Source organism: Muntiacus reevesi, unplaced genomic scaffold (genome assembly GCF_963930625.1).
Source record: "Muntiacus reevesi unplaced genomic scaffold, mMunRee1.1 SCAFFOLD_141, whole genome shotgun sequence".
In the NCBI taxonomy this organism is placed as follows: domain Eukaryota; kingdom Metazoa; phylum Chordata; class Mammalia; order Artiodactyla; family Cervidae; genus Muntiacus; species Muntiacus reevesi.
Genome location: NW_027078017.1, coordinates 130,312 through 148,536, shown reverse-complemented (window position 1 = coordinate 148,536; position 18,225 = coordinate 130,312). Strand labels below are relative to the sequence as shown.

The window sequence follows — 18,225 nt, the reverse complement described above, 5'->3', positions numbered from 1 at the left end:
AACAGTAAGGTGAAAATCCTTGGATGGAAAATAAGCCAGTAATTTGTTTGTTTTCTTTTTGTTGTTGTTTTTTGTCCATAGGCAGTTAAACATATTATAAATAAATCACAGAAATATATATTCAGTGTTGTAGTTCTAAAGCATGGTCTACAAGGACATTCCTTGAGCTGTTCTATTGTGCTATTATGAATTTAATTAAAAACTTTTCTCCTGGCATGATTTAATGATTTTTCATATTATTAAATAGATGGGAAAAACACATACAAAGTGAATAGTGCCAGTTTTCCCATTCATTTGTATAGGATATTCACTGGTTGGTTGTTTGCCAGTGTATTCTATGAATCAAAAATGTTTTATAACAATTAGGAAAAAAATTAGTGCAACTGAAACTTGTGATTGTTTCTTTTCAAGTCACGGGCCACAGGGATGAGACATCAGGGGACTTTCAGTAGCAGCCATTCAAAATCATGAAATATATTTATTTCTATTACTCATTTAACAAAAGGTAGTATTTGCTGTAAACTGTTTGATGCTTTTGTGAGTATGTTAAGAAACATGTTAGTTGCTCAGTCATGTCTGACTCTGCAACCCCATGGACTATAACCCACCAGAATCCTCTGTCCATGGGATTCTCTGGGCAGGAAGACTGGAGTGACTTGCCATTTCCTTCTCCAGGGCATCTTCCTGACCCAGGGATTGAACCTGGATCTCCTGCGTTGCAGGCAGATTCTTTACTGTCTGAGCCTCCAGGAATATGTTAGTTAATTCAAGAGTACTGTTGTCTGTGGAGGTCTAGAAGAAACAAAGCAAAGAGGAACTAAAGAGCCTGTTGATGAAGGTGAAAGAGGAGAGTGAAAAAGCTGGCATAAAATTCAGCATTCAGAAAACTAAGATCATGGCACCTGGTCCCATTACTTCATGGGAAATAAGATGGGGAAACAATGGAAACACTGACAGACTTTATTTTCTTGGGCTCCAAAATCACTGCAGATGGTGACTGTAGCCTTGAAATTAAAAGATGCTTGCTCCTTGGAAGAAAAGCAATGGAAAACCTAGACAGCACATTAAAAAGCAGAGACACTACTTTGCCAACAAAGGTCCATATAGTAAAAGCTATGGTTCTTTCAATAGTCACATATGGTTGTGAGAGCTGGACCATAAAGAAGGCTGAGCGCTGAAAAATTGATGCTTTTAAACTGTGGTGTTGGAGAAGACTCTTGAGAGTCCCTTGGACTGCAAGGATATTATACCAGTTAATCCTAAAGGAAGTCAGTCCTAAATATTCATTGGAAGGACTGATGCAGAAACCGAAACTCCAGTACTTTGGCCCCCTGATTCAAAGAGCCGACTTAGAAAATATCCGATGCTGGGAAGATTGAGGGCAGGAGGAGAAGAGGACAACAGAGGATGAGATGGTTGGATGGCATCACCAACTCAATGGACATAGGTTTGAGCAGGCTCCAGGAGTTGGTGATGGACAGGGAAGCCTAATGTGCTGGAGTCCATGGAGTCACAGTCTCCTGACTGAATGACTGAACAACAACAAGAAGAAGAAACACTGCCTTCCTTGGGATATTTTAGAATTATCAAATGTCTTGATTAGAAGGGATAGGGACCCTTTCTCCTATTAATTTATGACCGTTATTTAAGATGATTTATATTTATGATTTGTATCTAACACAGAAAGAAAAGCTTGTTTTAGTGCGAAGAGATGGGGATTTGATTTCTGGACTTTCCTCTCAGTAGTAGTTTGAGAGTGGCTAAGTCTCAAAATTTTGAGCTTCATCTTTAAAATGAGGATAATATCTTTTCTACCTTCATTCCTGGTAAGTATGAAGACCAAAGAGGAAATCTGTATAATGGCAACATGAACATTAGAAAGCATTGTTTGAATATGAGATATATTAACTCATATTATTTTCATATACTGTAGATTACATAATAAAAGTTACATCTTACCTGGTAAAGGGTGTAGGTGAGATTTAATTTACTGCTGAGATCATGTAGACTTACATAAAACTCCATGGATTTTTTTCATTTTGATTTTTATGATCTTAACATTTTTTAATCTACTCACATAGGCTTTTCCCTTTAGATTAAATAATAACCACACTAAAAATCAGTTTTCATGTGTTCTTTACATCACACCTTTTATATGTCCACATACCTGTCTTTTAAACAAATTTAATTAAGACAGAATTGTTCAGAAATGATGATCTGAGTTAAAAGTTTAAGAAGCACATGAGAGAACAGGTCTGTAATTGCAAGTTTCTAGTCCTTGTCCCCAAATTTTCAAATGCTTACATTTTTCCTGAGTATTTCAGCTACTGTGTGAGGTGTATTATTCACTACAACATGTAATTTTTAGTGAATAAAGCAGCACAGACCAGTAGATGGCCAAATTCAGTATAGTTCAGACTTACTTGGTAAGAGGATGGCTCTCAAAATCTACGAAGAGCCTTTGTTGAGTTCTTTCTGTCATGTATACATTTGTTGTTGTTGTAGTTTAGTTGCTAAGTTGTGTTTGACTCTGTGGCCGCGTGGACTGTAGCCCACCAGGCTCCTCTGTCCAGGGGATTTCCCAGGCAAGAATACTGGAGTGAGCTACCATTTCCTTCTCCAGGGGATCTTCCCCACCCAGGGATCAAATCCATGTCTCTTGTATTGGCAGGTGGATTCTTTACCGCTGAGCCCCCAGTGAAGCCCCCATTCATATATTATTGGCCCACATATACTGTAGTCAATTGAATTTGGAAATAAACGAATTTAAGTCATAGCTCATAAATTTGCAGTCTGTTCATCACCTTTATGCTGAGAGCAGCACCCTAGGTCCAGGTCTTAGGGCTCTGACTCCATGAACCAGCAGGGCGACAAGAGTAATATTACAAATCACATAGGCGTGTTTTATGTTAGGATCAGAAAAACCTGACTTTCTGAAAGTTTCTGTGCTTTTACACAGTCTCATGGCAACACTCAGCTGAATGTCCAGGATGCACCAAGTGTTAGAGCTGGAAGGACTGCCATCATTGCTGCAACTGATAACAACATTGCCAGTCAGTTCAGTTCAGTTCAGTTGCTCAGTCGTGTCCGACTCTTTGTGACCCCATGAACTGCAGCACGCCAGGCCTCCCTGTTCATCACCAACTCCTGGAGTTTACCCAGACACATGTCCATCGAGTCAGTGATGCCATCCAGCCATCTCATCCTCTGTCGTCCCCTTCTCCTCCTGCCCCCAATCCCTCCCAGCATCAGGATCTTTTCCAATGAGTCAACTCTTCGCATGAGGTGGCCAAAGTATTGGAGTTTCAGCTTCAGCATCAGTCCTTCCAGTGAACACCCAGGACTGATCTGCTTTAGGATGGACTGGTTGGATCTCCTTGCAGTCCAAGGGCCAGAGAGGTTGCTAAGTTAACGGGTTGCAATACTCGGTCTTAGAGCACCTCTTCAGTCTCTCAGCCCAGTGCTCTTCCTTATATCTTAGTCTCTCATGGTCATGTCCTTTTTTGTTTCATTATATAGTTAGATACGCATAACTGTAATTTAATAGATACTACCAAGAGATTGTATATCTATAAGAGACAGTGTATGTACCCACCCCAAAATGCTCATTTTTTAAAACCGTTTTTCATAAAATCTGAATTAAATGAAATATCATATAGGAGAAGGGTCTTATAAAACACTGCCAATTGCCAGCTAGGTAAGCTTGCCCCACAAGCACAGTCAAGGTTGTGAGCTGTGTTTAACACCCTGCTTTCTTGCATTGAGCTGGTTGTCATGTGCTGTCGATGCCATCTGGATGCATCATAAGTGTGTGGTGATTTTGCAATAAACACACAGTAACTATAATGTAACCCAGAAGCAGAATGACTGTAAAAAAAAAATAAATAAATAAGGTCAACTTTTTTAAAATGAAATCTATCCTTACTTGAAATTTCAAGTTGAGAAATTCAAATATATTATTGATACCTGACATTAGTGATTGAACATGAAAAATTAAATAAAGAAAAGAGGTCATTTCCTAAAGAGGTCAGTATGGACACACACATGCATACAGACACACATGTTCACTTGGAGAGCCACCTTGCTAGGTTGGCAGGGCTCCATGAATGACAGCCTGTGAGGGCAGCAGATGATAAGGTTCATCTGTACTTTGCTCTCTTCATCATCCTGTCTCCAGAGTTTTTGTCTTCAGGCTTCCCTTTTCTTTTTAGGCAAACCATCAGCTAATGACCAAATTCCAACAGAACATGTGAAGTTTGAATTATTTTTAGAAAGAGCATGATTTTTCCTTTCAATTTGTCTGTAAAGACACACTTTTAACTTAAGGAAGTTCTTGCATGACCCTGCTTTTTTGGCCAGAATGACCAATCCAATATATCAGTTCATTCGCTCAGTCGTGTCCGACTCTTTGTGACCCCATGAATTGCAGCACGCCAGGCCTCCCTGTCCATCACCAACTCCTGGAGTCTACCCAAACCCATGTCCATTGAGTCAGTGATGCCATCCAGCCATCTCATCCTGTCGTCCCCTTCTCCTTCTGCCCCCAGTCCTTCTCAGCATTAGGTCTTTTCCAATGAGTCAACACTTCACCTGAGGTGGCCAAAGTATTGGAGTTTCAGCTTCAGCATCAGTCCTTCCAATGAACACCCAGGACTGATCTCCTTTAGGATGGACTGGTTGGAGCTTCTTGCAGTCCAGGGGACTCTCAACAGTGTTCTCCAACACCACAGTTCAAAAGCATCAATTCTTTGGCGCTCAGCTTTCTTCACAGTCCAACTCTCACATCCATACATGACTACTGGAAAAACCATAGCCTTGACTAGACAGACCTTTGTTGGCAAAGTAATGTCTCTCCTTTTAAATATGCTATCTAGGTTGGTCATAACTTTCCTTCCAAGGAGTAATCCAATATATAAAATATTTCTAATATGAAAATATCTCTATTTTATTATATGCATGTATTATTAGCTAAGATTCCTAGATTATACTGAAAAGGCCAGTGCAGGTAAGTATTTGACAAAGATACTGGAAGTAAAATTGGATTAGGGGTCAGACATCTAAAAATATATCTATCTCAGGGTTAAGTTTCTTCATCTATACAGCAAAGGCATTGGGTTAGAATTTCTTTTGTTTCTAGACATTCGCTGCTTTATCTCCTTCATTGGCCATAGTAATGTTAACCTAACTCCTCTTTCTCATCCTCTTTAAAACACAAGTGAGGGATAACGACTTGAATTATCCAGGGAACTATTTAGATCTGAAATATAGTGAAGGCTAGCAAACACATCCCAAGACGCCTTCTGGCTCTGAGAATGAATGGCTGAGTATAAAACATGGATGATGAAGGACAGAGATATGCTCCCAACAGTCAAAACAATGCTCACTAAGAAAACTGCACTACAAGGAATTTAATCTTAAAACTAAATATTAGTGATGTTATTATATTTTTCTCCCAAGAAGGAAGAGGAGGAAAAGAAGGACAGAAGGAAAGAAAGAAGGAAGGTAGGAAGGAAAGGAGTCAGGCAGAAGGAAGGAAATATGTGAGTGTCATTAAACTCTTTTCCATCAGAGGAAAGATTAATGTAATGATTAATAATAATCATCAGGGCTTCCCTGATGCTCTAGTGGTTAAGAATCTGCCTGCCAATGCAGGGGACACGGGTTCAAACCTTGGTCTAGGAAGATCCCACGTGCCGTGAAGCAACTAGGCCCATGTGCCACAACTACTGAGCTAGGGCTCTACAGCCTGTGAGCTGCAACTGCTGAACCCATGAGCTGCAACTACTGAAGCCTGCAAGCCTAGAATCCGTGCTCCACAAGAGAAACCACTGCAATGAGAAGCCTGTGCAACACAATGAAGAGTAGCCCCTGCTCACGGCAACTAGAGAAAAGTCTGTGAAGCAACAAAGATCCACCACAGCCAAAATAAATAATCTTAAAAAAAATTATAAAAAGTAATGCCCCAATCAAATAGAAAATCTCTCTTTCAACTATCAAAACATGCAAAGTTGAACCTCTGTTTTTCTTCACTCGTCAAAAAAGATGCAGTTTATTACCTTTAAAGTCCACATCTCCAACAAGTTTTGTCTTTCCTGTGATTGGGTCATGGATATAGTTGATACTAACGTCGATTACAGTGGCACCTTCCTTAACCATATCAGATGTGATCAACTTTGGGATACCTAGAAGGAAAACAGAGTTGTAAAACACTGGAAAATACTTAAACTCTGTCCTTGAGAATAACAAGGATTTATACATCTGGTATTTTTGTTGTCATGGAAAGGTAGCACATGAGGGTATTGCTGGGTGAAATTCTGCTCAGGTTTACCCTTTCACCTTAGAGACTGCTTACAGACTTCAAATGGACCCAGCTTGAGCAGCCTCCTTTGTATCTCATGTACTATAAATATAATGGGGGAGATTATGGAGATAAAACAGGCTTCTATTGAGGGTGAGTGCAGTGGAGTGAAAACAACTTGGAAAATGGAGGCAGAGACAAGGAAGTGAGGGAGGGAAGGAGGATAAAAAAGACAAAAAGTGAAATGGTACTATTCATATTTCTCAGGGTTGTGGTAAACTGTAAAGTGATGTGCACAAAGTAGTATCTTATCATTTCCAAACATGAAAGACTATCCTGCGTTGATTTTTTCTTGGTTTCTTTGATCATCACATCTGTATATAACTTGGAATGGTAAGAAACAGTACATTCTACTTAGTGTTTCTCCATTTGAATTTGAAAGATAGCTCTACAGAAATGTGATGTCACCATCTATTTTTTGTAACACTTTTCAAATTTTATTTCAGATGCAACAGTGCCAGCTAACAACGGCTAGTGCTCCCTTTTTTTTTTTGCTATGAGTTAACAAATCATCCCTAAACTCAGTGTCTTAAACCAACAACTTATTTTTATTTTCCACAGTTGTGTGAGTTGACTGAGCTCAGCTGGATGGATCTTCCTGGGGGTCTTTCACATAAATGGAGTCAGTTAGCAGCTGCAGTTGGAGGCATCTCAACCTGTGACATTGCTGGTTGTCCGAGGTGCATTCACAGGCCTGCAGTTGAGCTCGTCTGGGGATGCTGATTGGAGCACATAGATGTGGCCTCTCCACGCAGCTCGGACTTCTCACAGCCCCGCAGCTGGCTTCCAGGAGTGCGTGTTCCAAGCGGCAGGAAATAGAAGGTACCCATAGCTTGAGGATGGAACCTGGAAACTAGCACAGTGTTGTTTCTGTCATATTCTATTGGTCAGCCAGTGACAGAATCCACTTAGACTGAAAAGGAGGGGTAGAGATGCAACTTCCCAATGGGAGGAGAATCAAAGAATTTGTGTCCATCTTTATTCCATCAGAATGCCTCTGGATGACACTGTGTCTGGAATGTGATTTACTCATTTTCACACTACATCCCTTAACCAGAATAGGGTAATCTGTTTTGCATCATCAGAGGCTTTCTTCTATCATCTGAATATCCAGATGCTTTAAATGTCATCTTGTGACATATGATTTTTAGTGGTAGTAAGAATTAAAAGGCTAAAAAGACAGTGCCAAGATAGATGCAGCTAGCTGACAAGGTTCCTCAGCCACACCAACGATACAACAAAGATGGTTATCAATGCTTGAGAGATATTTTTTCTCTTGCTTTCCTATCCTGTCCCAGAGAACTTCTCCCTTTTTATCAGTTCTAGCATAGATATCAAGTAATGCTCCAAATGAAGTCATAAAATCCTGTATATTCTTGGCAGTCATTAGAAAAAGAAACCATAAGTGATATGACAGCAAGAAATATTTTTAAAATTAAAATGACAATGAAGTAGTTATTAAAATCCAGCTACTATGATTTTGGGAAAGATCCAGATCTCCCTCTCAATTAGGACCATTCAATTCACTATCTCAATGAATATCAATTGGCAGTGGTCAAATACACAGTTTTCCAAAGCGAGGGAAATGTGAGCTTGATTTTAATTCTCAGGAAAATTACAAAATGGAAAACCACTGAATGCATGCTTTTTTTTTTTTTTTTTTGATGATGATGATGTTACATATGTCCATTGCAGAAAATGTCAAAAGTATCTAAAAGTTTAAGCTGAAAACAAAAATCACTATAATCTTGCCATCCAAAGATAATAAATGTATTTTTATTGTATTTGTTTCTAGGATTTCGAAATGCTTCTTCATTAGGCATAAAGCCTATAAAAGGATATATAATTTTGTTTGTATTGTGCCTCATTGTTTATCTTTGAATTAAAATTAAACTGTAAGCATTTTCCTATTTCATCAGTTATTTAAAATTTAAAAACCACACGAAATAAGTTATTATGTAAATTACCATAGTAAGTTATTCATTCCTGCAGTCTTTTCAATACTTTGCTATCATAAATAATGCAGTGATGATCATTTGTGCTCAGGAAACTATGATGATTTCTTATCTGCAGCAGCAAGTTTGACAGTTTTTCACTGAACCCTTATGATGGGATTCAGTGAAACATGATGGAAAAACATGGGTTGAATAAAAGCTCTCAATGGTAGTCATGACTGGTTAAATAATACATTCTGAAACAGCTTATCAATAAGGTCTTCCATGAAAAGTATCTTTCAGTGCCATTTTCAAATTTTGTGAGAACTTGGAAGAACACATTGGCATCACAATAGTTATTTTACCTTTGTCCTCCTCCAGGTCTTTTCCACCCTTCTCTGCTCTACTTTATGGCAGGGATGGGACTGATTCTTATAGAGGTCTTGTGTGTTTCCTCTCTCTCTTGGAACCCTGTCACAGCCATGAGAACAAACACAAGCCTCCCTGCTGGCAGATCCAAATCCTGTGGAAGAGAGCTGAGTTGTTTCAGGGAAGCCATCCTAGACCAGTCATCTAGCCAACCACCAGCTGAAGGCAGATGTTTGAACAAGCCAAGTCATGGTCAGAATATCTGAGCTAAGGTCACCATAATTGACTAGCTGAACCATGCTCATGAGAAATTTATTTTAAAGGGTGGTTGTTTAAATTGACTGAGTTTGGGGGTGTTTGGTTGTTTTTTAATACAGCAAAAGTTGCATAATACATATTAGCAAATGACACAAAATTGGACAGAATAGCTAGTAGGTAGCTACTTTGGAATAGTGGACTATCAATAGCCATAGAATTTGAAAGAGGTTCTGTTTATCTGATCAGCTGGGTGTACTTGATTAAAAATTCACTAAAAACTCTTAGGTTGTTCCAAGACAAATAATGTCCAGATTCAGGGATGTAATGCTTTCCACTATATTTTCAGCAGAGTTTCTCTGAAAATGTTGGTTGTATTCTGGAGGCTGATCTCGAGAAGAATGATGAGAATGGATCTGGAAATCATGTCATATGGAACAAGTGCTATCAAACTAGTTGGTTCAACTGTTTACCCATCAGGTTGTGACAAGAAGAAAAAGTTTATGCCACAATGTAAATCAACTATATCAGTAAACATGCTTTTAAATTCAGCTAGCTTTAGTTTTTCATAGAAACAATTTTTCAATGATGATAGCAAATATGTTGATTTCTTTTTTTAAATTTTGGCAGTGCTGGGTCTTCTTGCAGTGTGCAGACACTGTGTTGTACCACGTGGGCTATGTGTTGCAGCATATGCTGCAACTAGTTGTCCCGTGACATGTAGGATCTTAGTTCCCTGACCAGGGATTGAACTCTTGTCCTCTGTATTGGCAGGCAGATTCTTAACCACTGGACCATGAGGGAAGTCCCAGCATGCTGATTTATATTCTGCCACAGTTCTTTATGTTGATGTGGATCTATAACTTACAGTTTCCAAAGGGTAAGGAACAGCCATGGGTTAGTATTGGTCCATACATTGAATATCTCTGAAACAGAGGAATGGTTGAATAAACTCAAGTTGCCTTTCTTAGGGGGGAAAAAAAACACCTAAAAAACTAAAAATAATCAAAACCCAATAATTGTGTCTTCAGTGTGTTAAACTGTATAGGGAGTTGATTTACTTTATATATTTCCAGAAGGAAGAATGAAGGGACAAGGAAGGGAATAAATTTTAGCTCAATACAGAGAATATTTTAAGAATAATAAGCCACAAAGAGAAATACTGTCCTTATTCCCCATTAGAAATGTTCACAATAGGGCAAAGATGAGATTGAATTGGGGAAGTTAATGATGCTTTCAAATTTTATGATTTAAAGATTCTCTTTTGTCTAATTAAAATAATTTTTTTTCTTTCTTCTCTCAAGTAATTCATTTCTGAACCCTTGCAGACTTCTGACCCTGTCATTCTGCTAAACAAAAGAAAGAAATAATACAAATTGTACTTAACAGTTGAAATGATAACAAATAGGCATATATGATACCTACTTCAGATATGTTAAATGAGCTGTCCACTGACATTGTTGTCTTGTAGAAACAAATGACTGGAAGTGAAGTTGTTCATTAATTGTACCTTAAAAGACACTGAAAAGAAATTTCTTAATTGGGTTCCCCAAATAAACAAATGCAATATATTTAAATTAAATTATTATCATTTGATAAAGTGACATATTAAAAACTAAACATTTGGAAAAGACTTTCAGTTTAGTTCAGTTCAGTCACTCAGTCATGTCTGACTCTTTGCGACCCCATGGACTGATTTTAGATGTTAGTCTAAAAAAAAAGACTTTAGATACTAGTAGAATGTGAAGTCAGAAAAATTTTTTATTTGTTTTTTTGTTAAAGCTGAAAATGAACAGTAGTTTCAAGTGAACATTTCCTATGAGCTTTTTCTTTTTGATGTGATAGTTCCATAGAAACCTATCCTTAATTCTTATATAATTTGAAGACTCAAGCATTATATGTGAGAACCAAAACCATTCACATCCACATAACTTACTCTATACATTAACATAACTTTATTATTTCATTGTTTTTATCAATACAACTTTATTGCTCTAGGGAACTCTTGCTCAGAAAGATAAAAGTTTTAAGCAATTTTACTGTCTCAAGAACACATCAAAAGACTTATTTTAATTAACATCAAACTGTTTGACATCTCAACAGAGAGTATCAAAATTTTCAAGACTCTTGGAAATCCTTTAAATCCTCTCCTTGTTGTGTCTTCAATCCTAAACTTTTATATTATGATCTTTACCTAATCCTACCGAAAATTTCTGATTAAGAGACTTGCCTTAAACAAACTTCATGTTTAATCTCTTGCAACCCCATGGACTGTAGCCCACCAGGCTCTTCTATCCATGGGATTCTTGAGGCAAGCATTCTGGAATGGGTTGCCATTTCCATCTCCAGGGGATCTTTCCCACCCAAGGATCAAACACACATCTCCTGCATTGCAGGCAGATTCTTTACTATCTGAACCACCAGGGAAACCCCCAAAAACAAACTTCAACATCTCCTAAATATTCCAACTTTGCTTCTACACCCTAAGATGTTATTGAGGTAAGTAGCTCACTGGGGCTGGGGGGGGGGGGGGGGGCGGGGATTCCTGATTTGTGGAATTTGGTGATTTCTGTGGTATAAGTATTCCTATCATGGCTGACTTCAAGTTACCAAGGTGATCCTTCTCAGGCTAACAGGAGTTAGGTTCAGCACACCACTGCCTCTAAGGGACTATCAAGATAGTGTTCTCCCATGCTTCTCTAACCTAAACTCAGATTTGTCTTATTGATGGACTGTTTGGATGCCATCTGGGGGAAACCAATGTTCAACAATACTGGGGATCTGTAAAAATCTAATCAAGAACTTCTCTTGGCCATGGTCCAGGACCTCAAGTTGGAACCATGGTTGCCTCTTTGGCCCTTTGAGCCTCTTGCTGGTACAGGAAGCTGTTGGCCTCTGTGAGTGGGATGATGAGGTAAGTCTTGCATTGAGTCCCAACTCTGATTTCTTTTCTTTAAAGGTCCCCAAATGCTGAGTTTATTTTGTCTTCTTTAAATAAGAAACTCATTTTAGGAATCCTTTGATTATATGTTCAGTTAAATAACTTTTATCTTTGGTGGAAGTCAGTGCTATTACTTACAACACAATTTGTCTCTATCGCTGTCATCTTTTGTTGTATATTTACAAAGGAAGAGTTCACAGCGAGGGGATGTGGGTAAGGTAGATAAATCCATTACTCAAACTGACCCTGAGGACTGAAAAGTTCAGAAAGTGTCTTTTGAATTTTGGAAAATCCTGTGGATGTTTTGCCTCAGCTCACTTGTTTCCCTGACTAAGATGGTAAAAAATCTGCCTGCAGTGCAGGAGACCTGGGTTTGATCCCTGAGTCAGGAATATCCTCTTGAGAAGGGAATGGCTACCCACTCCAGTGTTCTTGTCTGGAGAATTCCATAGACAGAGGAGCCTGGCAGGCTTACAGCCCATTGGTCCACAAAGGGTTGGATACAACTGAAGTGATTTAGCACTAGCACAGCATCCCAAATATCCAATGTTCTGCTTTTTTTTTTTTTTTTTTTTTTATGTTTCTGAGGGAATATCTAAGGCATTTAGATTCCAAAATTGTTCCCTTAAAATGTCTTCGCCAAGGCAAACAAAAAGTGAAAAACTAAAAATGGTCTCTTTTAGAGTCTTCCAAGTCTTAGTACAAATCAAATAGCTCTTTTATTATTTATCTTCCCCCAACTTAAGTTTCTCTACTTCCTTTGACTTCTTCCTTTTACCTCCTAACTGTCTAGAAAAATCTCCAAAGTGCAATTACTTCATAAAATTAACCACCCCTCCCCTCACCATCAGAAACAGGGAAAATTGCATTGTTTTAAGGTCTGGTCTCATACTGAGCCAAAAAGCCAAGTGATAAAATTTGCAGAGGAATTAGAAATAGTTTTAGGAATCAATAATCCAGTAACCCCAAGTGTATATCAAATAGTACATATGTGTTCTGTTATGAAAGAGTCGAATGGAAAGATAGGATTCAAAGACCCCAATTTGCATAAGAAATCAGAAGAATTTAGAAAAGTTGTGTATATTAGACAAGGTCTTTTGGAAACTCTCCCCTCCTGTGAGCACAGATTGAATGCTGATCCCGTCTTATAAGCAAAGAAAGGAACCATCCATTGGAGAATTCAGAGACAAGTTCTTTAATACCTTTAGACAGTTTTCATAAGTAACTCCTGCTGCAAATGTAATGAGCTTTCTACTAACTTTTTGCCAATACCTTTAAGCCTGAAACAGAAAGTTTAATACACTAGAAACATTTAGAATTTAAACATCTATAATTTAAAACATTCTAGAAAAACTAGAATGGAATAATAGACTCATTGCCAGACATTCAGCACTTCACTGAGCATTTTTAAAAGAATATGAGAACAAAGGGAATAAGACTCAGATAAAACAATTAGACATTCCCTATGAGGAGGAAGAGGAGGAGGAAAAGGAATCAAATGCCCAATCTCTTATTTTATCCTTGAAAATTCACAAGGAGAATGTCCTCATAATGTTAGAAGGCAACCTTTTGCTTGATCTGGGCACTACTTTATTAGTCTTAAACTGCTATTTAATTCAACATCTCCCTTGGAGAGATGGTTGTGGGTGTTTAAGAATACACAAGCGTTCCACATGTCCTGGCTGAGAGCAGAGGTGCAGTCTCGGCTCCTCAGTGACCCCACACTTGTGAATTTGACAGGGACAGATGTATGCTCAAAGTGGAATCATCAACAAATTAAGTGATTTCTTGACAGTCTCTTTCCTGAAAAGTCTGAGGACTTCCTATTTGTAATGAGGTTGCAACTAATTGGCATATTAACTTAGACTTACTGTGTCTAAATCAAGTCCAAATTGAAGATCTCAAAGAAATGCTAGAGTTTTTGTTGGTAACACTTCTATAAAACTGGCGGCATTAATAGGACTGAACCTCTAGCTAAACCTCTATCTAGTGAGAAAAGTACATTTGTTGAGACGTTCTTAAGTTTCAGTGAGTTTCACCTGGGGAGCTTGTTAGACTGCCTGTGTCCTGAGTCAGCAGGCCAGATATGGCCCAGGACTCTGCATTTAACACTTCTCCAGGTGACTCTGGTACATAATATTCTCTTAAAGCACTAGCTAAAGACAGACCAAAACTAACAGAAAATGGACTGGTTCTTAAAACTCCTGTCCTTCTAGGTAAAAACACCAATGAGTTGAGGATGTAGAATCATTCAGAATCTTAGATGCATAAATAGAATATTCATTCCCCAGTTCCCTGTAGTAGCAACCTCAAATTCTGTTTTATCCTTGTGCCTCCTGAGAGAATATATTTAGTTTAGACCTGTATTTTGTTTCCTTCAGTGTCCTTTCTTTAGTGTTAATTATAATTGACTATTATGATTTCTTTTAGATCATAATAATCAATACTTATTGGCCTTCTTCTGGAAATATCAACAATATACATATCTGGGCTATTGTTATACCTAGGAGTTTACTAAGTCATCCTCATACTTTTTCAGAATCCTCTATCAGGACCTAAAGAATCTGAAATTTTCCTGTAATTATATTCTTATCATTCAAAGGAAGATTTGCAGAAGAACATATATTTTAGAAGATGTGAATCAGACACTGAATTTTAAGTTTCTAAAAATTCAAAATACTTTTAGGCTATGCTGGCCTATCAGCAGATGTATTCCTCAAGTAAATATGTAATAAGAAACATTACAAGTACAATAAAATAGCTGTTAGATTTTATATAAATATTTGTTATTGCAAACTCCCTCCTTTATAGTTAGCAATTTTCAAAACTCTCATATCAGTTCTTTAAATTCCTAATAAAACATATCAACTCTATATTCTAAGATATTCAGTTACATGAAATTTCATTGTTGCACACTTATAATATCATCAACATTTCCAGCTTTAACCCTGCAGAGCAAAAACAGTCTCGAGAAAGAACACAGCTGGAAGAATCACCCTACCTGATTTCAGGCCACACCACAAAGCTACAGTAATCAAAACAGCCTGGTATTGACACAGAAACAGACACACGGATCAATGAACAGATTAGAGAGCCCAGAAATAAACCCATGCCCTTATGGTCTATTAATCTATAGCAAAGGAGGCAAGGGTATATAACGGAGAAAAGACAGTCTTCTCAATAAATGGTGCTGGTAAAACTGGACAGCTACACATAAGAGAATGAAATCAGAACATTCTCTAACACCATATATCACAATAAACTCAAAATGAATTAAAGACTTCAGTAAAAACAACAACAACAGCTTATTAAAGACCTAAATTTAAGACCAAAAACCATAAAACTCCTAGAGGAAAACGTAGGCAGAACACTCTGACATAAATTGTAGCAATATTTTTTGGATCTGTCTTCTAAAGCAAAGTAAATAAAAGCAAAAATAAAAAGCAACCTAATTAAACCCAAAATATTTTGCACAGTAAAGGAAACCATTGACTAAAAAAAAAACCTACTCAATGGAAGAAAATATTTACAAATGATATCACTGACAAGGAGTTAATATCCAACATACATTAAAAAGCTCATATTAATACAACTCAACATAAAAAAAAACAATTAAAAAGTGGGCAGAAAATATGAATATACATTTTTCCAAAGGGACATGAAGATAGTAGACAACAGGCACATGAAAAGATGCTCAACATCACTAAATGTTAAGGAAATGCAAATCGAAACTACAGTGAGATATCACCTCACACCAGTCAGAATGGCTATCATAAAATGAACACAGATAATAAATTATTGGCAAGGATGTGTAGAAAAGGGAATTTTGTACATTGTTTGTGGGAATGTAATTGATGCAACCACTGGGGAAACAGAATGGAAGTTTTAAAAAAAATTAAAAATAGAACCAGCAATTATACTCCTGCGTATATATCTGAAAAAGACAAAAACACCAGTTTGAAAGGATAACACACCCCAATGTTTATACCAAAATTATTTACAATTGTCAAGATATGGAAGCAACATAAGTGTCTACCAACAGGTGAATGGATAAAGAAGATGTGATACATACACACACACACACACACACCCCCACAGGAATAATCCTCGGCCATTAAAAAGAATGAAATTTTGTCATTTGTAGTAATATGGATGGATTTGGAGGGTATTATGCTAAGTGAGATACTTCAAAAGGGTAAGACAAATACTGTATGATACTGCATTTTTGTGTGAAATCTAAAAATACAACAAACTTGTGAATACAACAAAAAGAAAGCAGAAATAAATATAGAGAACAAACTAGTGGTTACCAGTGAGGAGAAGGAAGGGGGAGGGACAATATAGGGGTAGGAGAGTAAGAGGTACAAACTGTCATGTAGAAAATAAGCTATAGGGATATATTGTACAGCAGAGAGAAAATAACCAATATTTTATAATAACAATAAATGGGTGTAACCTTTAAAAATAAATTAATTTTTAAAAAATTCTAAAAGACAGAAATATAGATCAATGGAACAGAATAGAAAGCCCAGAGATAAATCCACATACCTATGGACACCTTATCTTCAACAAAGGAGGCAAGAATATACAATGGAAAAAAGACAGCCTCTTTAACAAGTGGTGCTGGGAAAACTGGTCAACCACTTGTAAAAGAATGAAACTAGAACACTTTCTAACACCATACACAAAAATAAACTGAAAATGGATTAAAGATCTAAATGTAAGACCAGAAACTATAAAACTCCTAGAGGAGAACATAGGCAAGACACTCTCGACATAAATCACAGCAAGAGCCTCTATGACCCACCTCCCAGAATATTGGAAATAAAAGCAAAAAGAAACAAATGGGACCTAATGAAACTTAAAAGCTTTTGCACAACAAAGGAAACTATAAGCAAGGTGAAAAGACAGCCTTCAGAATGGGAGAAAATAATAGCAAATGAAGAAACAGACAAAGGATTAATCTCAAAAATATACAAGCAACTCCTGCAGCTCAATTCCAGAAAAATAAATGACCCAATCAAAAAGTGGGCCAAAGATCTAAATAGACATTTCTCCAAAGAAGACATACAGATGGCTAACAAACACATGAAAAGATGCTCAACATCACTCATCATCAGAGAAATGCAAATCAAAACCTCAGTGAGGTCCCATTACATGATGCTCAACATCACTCATCATCAGAGAAATGCAAATCAAAACCACAATGAGGTCCCATTACATGCCAGTCAGAATGGCTGCTATCCAAAAGTCTACAAGCAATAAATGCTGGAGAGGGTGTGGAGAAAAGGGAACCCTCTTACACTGTTGGTGGGAATGCAAACTAGTACAGCCACTATGGAGAACAGTGTGGAGATTTCTTAAAAAACTGGAAATAGAACTGCCATATGACCCAGCAATCCCACTTCTGGGCATACACACCGAGGAAACCAGATCTGAAAGAGACACGTGCACCCCAATGTTCATTGCAGCACTGCTTATAATAGCCAGGACATGGAAGCAACCTAGATGCCCATCAGCAGACGAATGGATAAGAAAGCTGTGGTACATAACACCATGGAATATTACTCAGCCGTTAAAAAGAATTCATTTGAATCAGTTCTAATGAGATGGATGAAACTGGAGCCCATTATACAGAGTGAAGTAAGCCAGAAAGATAAAGACCAATACAGTATACTAACGCATATATATGGAATTTTGAAAGATGGTAACGATAACCCTATATGCAAAACAGAAAAAGACACACAGATGTACAGAACAGACTTTTAGACTCTGTGGGAGAAGGCGAGGGTGGGATGTTCTGAGAGAATAACTTTGAAACAAGTATACTATCAAGGGTGAAACAGATCACCAGCCCAGGCTGGATGCAGGAGACAAGTGCTCAGGGCTGGTGCACTGGGAAGACCCAGAGGGATGGGGTGGAGAGGGAGGCGGGAGGGGGGATCAGGATGGGGAACACATGTAAATCCATGGCTGATTTATGTCAATGTATGACCAAACCTACTACAATATTGTAAAGTAATTAGCCTCCATCTAATAAAAATAAATGGGGAAAAAAATTAAGGAAATATAAAAAAAATTCTAACTTATAAATAAAATGACATACTAAAGACTGAGAGTAAGAGGATTCAAGCAATAATAGTAATAATTAAAACAAAAAGACAAGAAGATGGAGAGAAGTGCCAACCACAAAATTTTGAAAGCCAAATAGCAGATGGACAACTACTAATTAAGTAAGCAGACCCAAGAAAGCTGAAATCTAAGCCACCTGCAGGAAAAACCCAGAAAGTAGATCAATATGTACTGCAGAATCCCAAAAAAACTTCAAAAGAAAGAAAAGCTCCTTCAACTTGGCCTTTTAACTCTAT

The 18,225-nt window shown here is 37.6% G+C and overlaps 1 long non-coding RNA gene across 2 annotated transcripts in view; it reads right to left on the bottom strand.

Annotated features, from left to right (window-relative positions):
* Positions 1-3,773: 3,773 nt before the first annotated feature.
* LOC136155403 (uncharacterized) overlaps positions 3,774-18,225 on the bottom strand; it is a 37,068-nt gene continuing 22,616 nt past the window's right edge. For both annotated transcript variants that reach the window (XR_010660805.1, XR_010660806.1), the window contains exons 3-6: positions 8,658-8,815; positions 7,015-7,211; positions 6,057-6,182; positions 3,774-3,867 (exon numbers count right to left, since the gene is read on the bottom strand). This is a non-coding gene — a long non-coding RNA (uncharacterized lncRNA). The remainder of the gene's footprint in view (positions 3,868-6,056; positions 6,183-7,014; positions 7,212-8,657; positions 8,816-18,225) is intronic.